Below are 8593 nucleotides of genomic sequence, written 5' to 3'. Positions count from 1 at the left end.
CCTTTGAAATAACAGGAAAATTTCCACTCTATGTTGCTACATATGCCATGATGCTTTCCTGGATTAGGTCAACATCCAGCATTGGAAGAAGTTGAAATTCACTTCTGGGATCAGGCTAGAGTCACCACTGCATAGACAACATATTGATGTTTAGGCTTTGGGCTCTTGGTTTATAGCCCTGGGCTATATGTGTGTGTGTGTGTGTGTGTGTGTGTGTGTGTGTGTATGTGTGTTGGGGGCAAGGGTAGTGTATTAGACAGGGTTCTCCAGAGAAGCAGAACCATGTTCTCAATTGGCTTATGCAATTGCAAGGGGCGGCCACTCCAAAATCCTTAGGACAGTCCAGCAGGCTAAACATTTAGGGAAGAGTTGATGTCAGAGTCTTGAGTATACTTGTGTCTACTTTTGCTTGCCATTGTATCTTCAATGCCACATTTAAAAAAAAAAATTTTTTTTTGAAGAGTAAATGAGGAGGTAGTTGTGGTAGTCCTGCCCATTTCATCAGAGTAGGAAAGCAGACCCAGGGGCAGAGACTACCTAGGAGGAGACAAAGATTAGGCATTTGGCATAGAATCCCTCATGTTTCATACTCCAACACCAAAACCAAGCAAGGTAGCTTACGGTGAGCTGAATATTCAAAGGGTGAGAAGGTCCTTAAAAAACGTGTTGCTCTAGGACTTTTCTTTTTCTTTGCCTGGTCACTATGTATAATAAAAAGAAGCAGGGAGAAATTATGATGAACAAATAAGAGACTGTATCTGATGACTTATAAGCTGAGAATTTGAAGTTCACTTGTTAAAGCCTGAAGTGGAAAAATGTTTCAAAGGGCTTTTGAAACTAAGGTCTTTTGAAGCTGAGAAGTCAAGGAATCTAGAAATATGGAGAATGCGTTGTGTATATGCCCTAAAAGGACGGATGTGAGGGATACTGTGTACTTTGTGGTCATTGCATGAGAGGAAATCATGAGATTATGGGAAACAAATCACAAGTCTCTGAATCTGCCCTTTCTGTTTACACACACTAATTTGTTGAGTCCAGTTCCATTATTCTTCCTTTAAACATCCTCTTACTGCCACCTAATATTCTGGATAGAATAAGAGTGACAAAATAGATTGGCTTGGGTCTTCTGCAGTCAGTATTTTAGGGCCTTGGACTTAGCCCCAGGCTACTCTCCTCTCTTTCCTGAGCCTTCACAGGCAGGTTGTGCCCACGGAGAGTGAGTGCAGTGTGGTTACCATAAGCCCGTAATTGAATTCAAGGCAAACTTGCTCATTGCCTGCTGGGTGCAAACATCATAGTGGGTGCTCTATTGTGCAACATCTCACTTAATCCATGGAAATTAGATATTATTATTTAATTGAGGAAACTGAAGTTCAGGGAAGTTTAGTGATTTTTCCAGATCTCAGCCAGAAACTAGTAGATTCAGGATTGAAACCTATTTGATCTGGTTTTAAAGCCCTGGTTTTTCTTTTCTTTCACATTGGTTCCTGTTCATGACACGAGACAATATGCATTTTTTTCTTAAATATCTATTAGGAAATGACAATTGAGTCTATGAAATAAGAAGAAAGGAGTGTCAATGCTCAAAATAACATCTTTAGCCTTTGAAATTATACATACACAGATTTCCATCTTCCCTTTATTATTTCTGAATGTGCTAAGCACTTTACATACTTTGCATGAATTATCTACTATAGTCTTGCCAACAGTCCTGTAGGGCAGGTAGAATCATTCTTATTTTTGAAGAGGAAATTGAGACTCAGAAAGGTGATTTTCCTAAAGCCATATAACAAGTAATAGAGCTGAGATGGGCACCCATGTATTTGTGCACCCAAAGCTAAGTGCTCTTAACCACTATGACATGCTGTCATTCACTCATTCATTCATTCAACAAATATTTATTAAGTGCTTTCTCCATACCTGCACTACACTAGATAATGTGTATACAACAATGAAAATCACTTAGCTTTTAACCTGTGGGAGTTCAATCAGGAGGGGGAAACAGACACAGAAACAGGAAATGGTGATGAGATTTGATAAAATAACGAAGGATATGTATTTAGAATCATCATATGCAGATATGTATAGGACCTGTACATATCCCCATCATGGTAGCTAAGTGGAGAGACACCTAATTTGGTCTTTTTGTAGGGCTTGGGAGCATCTAGGATTATGTCAGGGAAGAAGCTTCTGGGAGAAGGTGACTCTGCCTCCACATGAATCTTTATCAGTGAGAAAATGTCCAGCTAGAGATAGCTGAAATGGAGAGAGCACTGCACATAGAGGGAGTTATGTTATCAAAAGCATAGAGGAGAGACAAAGTATGATATGTGGAGGAGAAAGGCCACAAACAGCTTGGTAATGGTGAAGTGAGAGAGTAAGGCCAGGGGGTTTTCTGCTGCGTTACGAAGCTTGAACTTTGTCTTCTAGGTCAATGGTTATGGATCTCTGAGAATCTGATGAAATCTATGAACTCTACCCCAGAAAAATAATGTGCGCCCAAGAGTACACACTTATACACACACAAACCCACACCCCATATACCTCATATATTTATACAATTTTAGATATTAATCATGAGGCTCTATAGAACCCCTGAAGTCCATGGTGGCTCATAGACCCTAGATTAAGGAAAACCCCTGTTCGACAGTGTTACAGTAAAATGTAGTTAAAAATGGAGGAAAATGGGGTAGTTGATGGTTGACCGTTTTTCTGAGAATAGTTTTCTTGTGTTCATTTATTTGAGGACTTTTGGTGATCTCTGATTTTTCTCCACCTATGTTAGAAGCCATTGAGATCATGAACTGACATCTGAGAGGAAAAGAATGAAGGAGGTAGAAGGTAAGGCAACACCATTTCTTGGGTGTCTACTGAGTCCCAGGTACATGGCAAACTTTATCTCATTGAATCCTCACAATATATCTTCAAAATATAACTATACTTTTAAGAAAAGGAAGAAAAGAAAAGGAGATTGAAGTAAAGCTAACGGCCTTATTTAACTATACTCAGTAAGTTAAAGGAAGGGCCAGGTTGTGAACCCAGAATGATTCTTTTCCTGAAGTCCCATGCTTTGTCTATAGACCACTCAATTTCTGTAATAAAAAGAATATGGTTCTTTATATGACACTTTCCTCTACTTTTTCTTACCTAACAAAGGTGCTTACCAGAGAAAAACCTCAGAATTATACCACTAAGTGCCTGTGTAAGAAAATAGCTTTGTGCTTTAATTGTCTGTCCCCTCTGCATTTGGAGTTTTATTTACTGTATGAGTTTTATGTAAGTTCATAAAAGTCAATAAACTCAGTATTCCAGAAATCACTTGCAATTTAACATCTAGATGATTAGGGTAACAAAAAGGAAGTTAATTCAATATTGGTTTATGATGGTGATTAACTTAGTCCCATTTCTTTCCCTGTAGAGGGAAAGAGTTGCAAAATAAAGTAATGTGAATCTGCTGCATCCAAGGAGATAGATGCGAGAACAAAAAGATTTGTTATGAAATCCTTAAAAATCACAGTGCCCTTTTAGCTAATTATGGTGGCTTAATTAAAGTTATTTTAAGTAATAGTTAATTATGCTTAATTAAAGTAATTATGGAATTAGCCAGGGGAATTTGAATGAACCATAACGCAGACATGTTTGGCCTCTGAGGATCAAGTATGCTACTTTGCATAAATCTAAAAAAAAAATCTCCATATATGTGCATAGAAGAAAATATGAAATAAAGCCTAGGTTAGGTTTTTGATTGCACAAAACTACTAACACTGAATAAATTTATACATATGATATCACAGAGTATACTACTGCGCTTTCAAAAAGTATAACGTGTGAGATTGTATTAGATTTGATTTCTTTTAATGTAAGATTACTTTGGGGAAGCAAATGAGGATTAAAGGTCTAGCAGTCAATGCTGTTTATGTTTTTAAAGTCTAAATTATCCTTTTCTATCCATGCATTATTCAAACTTACCAGATGCTTTAGGGACTTTGGTTGACTTTAGGAAAGATCTAGCATTTTATTTTTTATTTGGAGATATAATTTAAACTGAGATATCTGGGTCTGGCATTGTTATCATCCTGTTCTTGATTTAATAAAAGCTACTGGATACATATGTAAATGTATAGACTTCCCTGTATGTTGGTAGTGCTTGTTAAAAACCTCCCTTCGTGGCTTCTTGGCTTTGGTGTTGCTGGGATATATCATTGTGCTTGTTAGGAGCATTCTCCGTGAATTATTATCATTATGTCAATAGTTCCTAAAGTGCAATATCATAGACTCTTCCAAGCAGTGTGCCTATTGGCTAATTTTAGTCTGTTCAGGATAGGTTAGTATTTTCTTCCTAGATGACCCTCCTAGAAAGGTAATAGTCTCAAGAATGTTTTTGATTGACCTAAGCTTCCACCTAGATTTTCTGACAGCCCAGGTTTCTTATTAGATTTTCTGGCGGGAAATTGCTACTCTTTCTCTTTAACAAAGGGTATTATAAAAAATCAGTGGTATCTACCCATAAATGAATGTTAAGTGGACACTGAAACCTTAAAATTATTTTTTTTCCTTTGAGGGTTAGTCACACTGGGATAGAAAAGAGGGGTGAAGGCCTCAGAGAATCAAGCCTTGAAGACCCAATTACTGAGATCTCAGGCTGAGCCCTTGTGTAAGGGCTGACTTTCACCATCACCTCTCAGGGTTTCTGCTTGTCAGTGGTGACTGCATTGGTAGTTCCCAGTAGGGGAAGATCACAGCAACAAGGGGTCCTAACAGAGAGTCTTACCTTTTCATGAGACTCTCTGAAACCCACTAGATGAGAAGTTCAAAGCATTGATGAGCTTTTGTAATGAACATTTTTCTCACTTAACATATTTTGTTTAATTGCTACTTAGTAAAAATGTTTTTCAAGAGTAATACATGTTTACTGTAAATGATCAGGAAACCCCGGAGAAAATCAATAAAAATCAGCTAACAGAATATACCATTCCACAGGCCATAGAGATTGGTTCAGTAGTGGTCTTGCAATTATTAAGCAGGCAAATAGAATAATTTACTGAATTGATATATGGATATCCATAAATGGAAATAGTTTCATCTACAGTGATGCTAGGTTGACAAGGTATGAATATGGAGCTATTGGTCAGTTATCTTCCACCCCATGTGGAGAGAAACTATTTGCAGGATGAAATGAACACAAAGAGAGAAACAGTTGAGAAGATGAGAGGGAGACAAAGAGCTTTATCATGGTGTCCTTTGAGCCCAAAGGTTTTATAATTCCTGAACAAATCCACTGTTCCATAACCTTTGCCACTGAAGTTGGTTTGAACTGGGCTTCTGTAACTTGCAGTTGAAAGGGTCATCCAATACTTGCATGCCTTTGTCTCATAGTGAAGCCCTTGTGCCTTTCCTAAACCCCAGTGACCTGGGGAATGACTGTTGTGAGGTCATGGTTGAGCTTTGATGTAAAATGCACCTGGAAATACCAGAGAAAAAGAGGGAATTTCCATAAGAAATAAAAAAAATAAGGGAGACCCAAACTAAATATAAAGGAGAAGATGATAACTTTACAATGGGGAAACCTAGATGATACCACCTTAACCAAGTGATCCAAAGTAACATCACCAGTTAAGTCATGTTGACACCATGTACCCCTTGATATGAATCACTGAGAAGGGTGCATCATCTTTATGATATCCTTCCCAATAATGCATAAACTCGATCATAAGAAAACAGCTGACAAACTCAACTTGAGGGAAATTCTACAAAATAACTGACTAGTGCTCTTCAAAAGTATCAAGAGCATAAAAGACAAAGAAAGACTGAGGAACTGCTATAGATGACAGGAAACTAAGAAGGTGTGCCAACTAGACGTAGTAAGAGTTGCAATATCAATGTGATAAAATTTAGTGCAACATTAATTAGATCCTTAAAGAGAAAAAGGACATTAGTAGAAAAAAACTGGTGAAATCTGAATGAAGTCTGTAGCATAGTTAGTGGTATTGTATCAATGCTAATTTCTTAGTTTTGACACTTGTGCCATGTAAGATGTTAACATAGGGGAAAGCTGGTTGAAAGGATATATGGGAACTCTCTGTACTATTGTTGCAACTCTTCTGTAAGTCTAAAATTGTTTCAAGATAAAAAGTTAGGAAAGACAGTACACATAGCAAGAAAAAGAGTGGCTGAGTTAATGAGGGTGATAGAAATGGAAGAGAAATGGCGTTGGTTCCCCTAGAAAGCCCCTGCATGGGTACAGAGTATTTCCCTAGCTTTTGTGGAGAGAAAGAGCTATCCAGTGGAGCTTTTGGGTGGAATCTCTTCCTCTACCTCCTTCATCTTTTTAAGGTCCTGCTTTCTGCCTCCAGACTTCATCACAAATTTGGCTAATATCTGACAGATCAATGGTAAATATTTAGTTTCTGGAGCTATTGAAATTCATTTCTTTTTGTCTACAAATTGTATTTAAATGAAAAGTTTTGACAAGGACAGGCATCCATATTTTCTCATTGTCTTTATTTGGTAGGAATATTTTCAATATAATTCAAGGAGTCCTATATACAGATGATGATCCCAATGATTTTTCATGGGGAAGAAGCAGCTTGCATCCTCTTTATAGTTCACATAATTATATCAGTGCTTGGAACACAGTAGGTGCTCAATAAATGTCCATGAATGTCACTAAACTAATTTTGATGTCAGTTATGTATTTGAAATCTTACTGAATAATTATAAAAATGTACCAAACTTTGCAAATATCTTTTTATTAAGTATGTAATATGTGCCAGCTGCTATGCTACGTGGTCTATAGACATTCTCTTTTTTCTGTCCTCACAACACCTGTGGGGCAGGTGTTGTTATTACCATTTTAAAGATGAGGAAAATGCAACCCAAAGAGGTTAAATAAATTGCCCAGTTCACTCATTACTAACTTGCTAATCTAAGATTCTAACCCTTCTTTGTCTGACTCCCACCCTTATGTTCCTGACTACTACACTCTACTGCCTCTCTCAAAATATGTGATGCATTCTCAACCAGTTGCAAGATTTATATATTAAAAATGTATAATTGAATGACTTTGGTTTAAAAATATAGATGAGAGACTACCTTATTCTAATTTTAAAACTGTTATTCAACATAGTACTAGAAGTTCTAGACAGAGCAGTCAGACAAGAGAAAGAAACAAAGGGCACTGCAATTGGAAAGGAAGAAGTCAAATTATCCTTGTTATCAGATGATAGGGTCTTATATTTGGAGAAACCTAAAGACTCCACCAAAAAACTATTTGAACTGATCAATAAATTCAATAAAGTTGTAGGATAGAAAATCAACATACAAAAATCAGTAACACTTCTATATGCCAACAGTAAACAATCTGAAAAAGAAACCAAGAAAGTAATCTCATTTACAATAGTTACAAATAAAATAAAATACCTAGGAATAAACTTAACCAAAGAAGTGAAAGATCTCTTTAATGAAAACTATAAAACATTGATGAAAGAAATTGAAGAAAACACACAAAAATGGAAAGATATTCCATGCTCATGGATTGAAAGAATCAATATTGTTAAAATGTCCATACTACCCAAAGTGACCTATAGATTCAATGCAATCCCCACAAAAGACCCAGAATAGCCAAAGCCATCCAGAGTAAAAAGAATGAAACTGGAGGAATCACATTACCTAACTTCAAATTATACTATAGAGCTATAGTAACCAAAACAGTATGATACTTGCATAAAAATAGACACATAGACCAATAAAACAGAATAGGGAACCCAGAAATAAATCCACAGATCTATAGTGAAACTCTTTTTTGACAAAGGTGCCTAGAGCATACCTTGGGGAAAGCACAGTCTCTTCAATACTTCTGGGAAAACTGGATATCCTATATGCAGAAGAATGAAAATAGATCCTTACCTCTCAAAATCAAAATGGATTTATAAGTCAAATCAAAATGGATTAAAGACTTAAATCTAAGACCTGAAACTATGAAACAACTAAAATTAAACATTGGGGAAATGCTTCAGGACGTTAGTCTGGGCGAGGAATTCTTTTTTTTTTTTTTTTTGTTGAGACAGAGTCTCACTTTGTTGCCCAGGTTAGAGTGAGTGCCATGGCGTCAGCTTAGCTCACAGCAACCTCAGACTCCTCGGCTTAAGCGATCCTCCTGCCTCAGCCTCCCGAGTAGCTGGGACTACAGGCATGCGCCACCATGCCCGGGTAATTTTTTCTATATAGATTTTTAGTTGTCCATATAATATCTTTCTATTTTTAGTAGAGACGGGGTCTCACTCAGGCTGGTCTCGAACTCCTGACCTTGAGCGATCCACCCGCCTCGGCCTCCCAGAGTGCTAGGATTACAGGCGTGAGCCACCGCGCCCGGCCTGGGCGAGGAATTCTTGAGTAATACTCCCAAAGCACAGGCAAACAAAGCAAAATTAGACAAATGGGATCAAGCCAAAAAGCTTCTGCATAGCAAAGGAAACAATCAACAAAGGGAAGAGATAACCCACAAAGTGTGAGAAAGCATTTGCAAACTATGCATCTGACAAGGGCTTAATAACTAGAATATACAAGGAGCTCCAATTACTCAACGGGAAAAAAA

The sequence above is a fragment of the Eulemur rufifrons genome, chromosome 4 (assembly GCF_041146395.1).
Source record: "Eulemur rufifrons isolate Redbay chromosome 4, OSU_ERuf_1, whole genome shotgun sequence".
NCBI lineage: Eukaryota > Metazoa > Chordata > Mammalia > Primates > Lemuridae > Eulemur > Eulemur rufifrons.
This window is presented reverse-complemented; position numbering follows the sequence as displayed.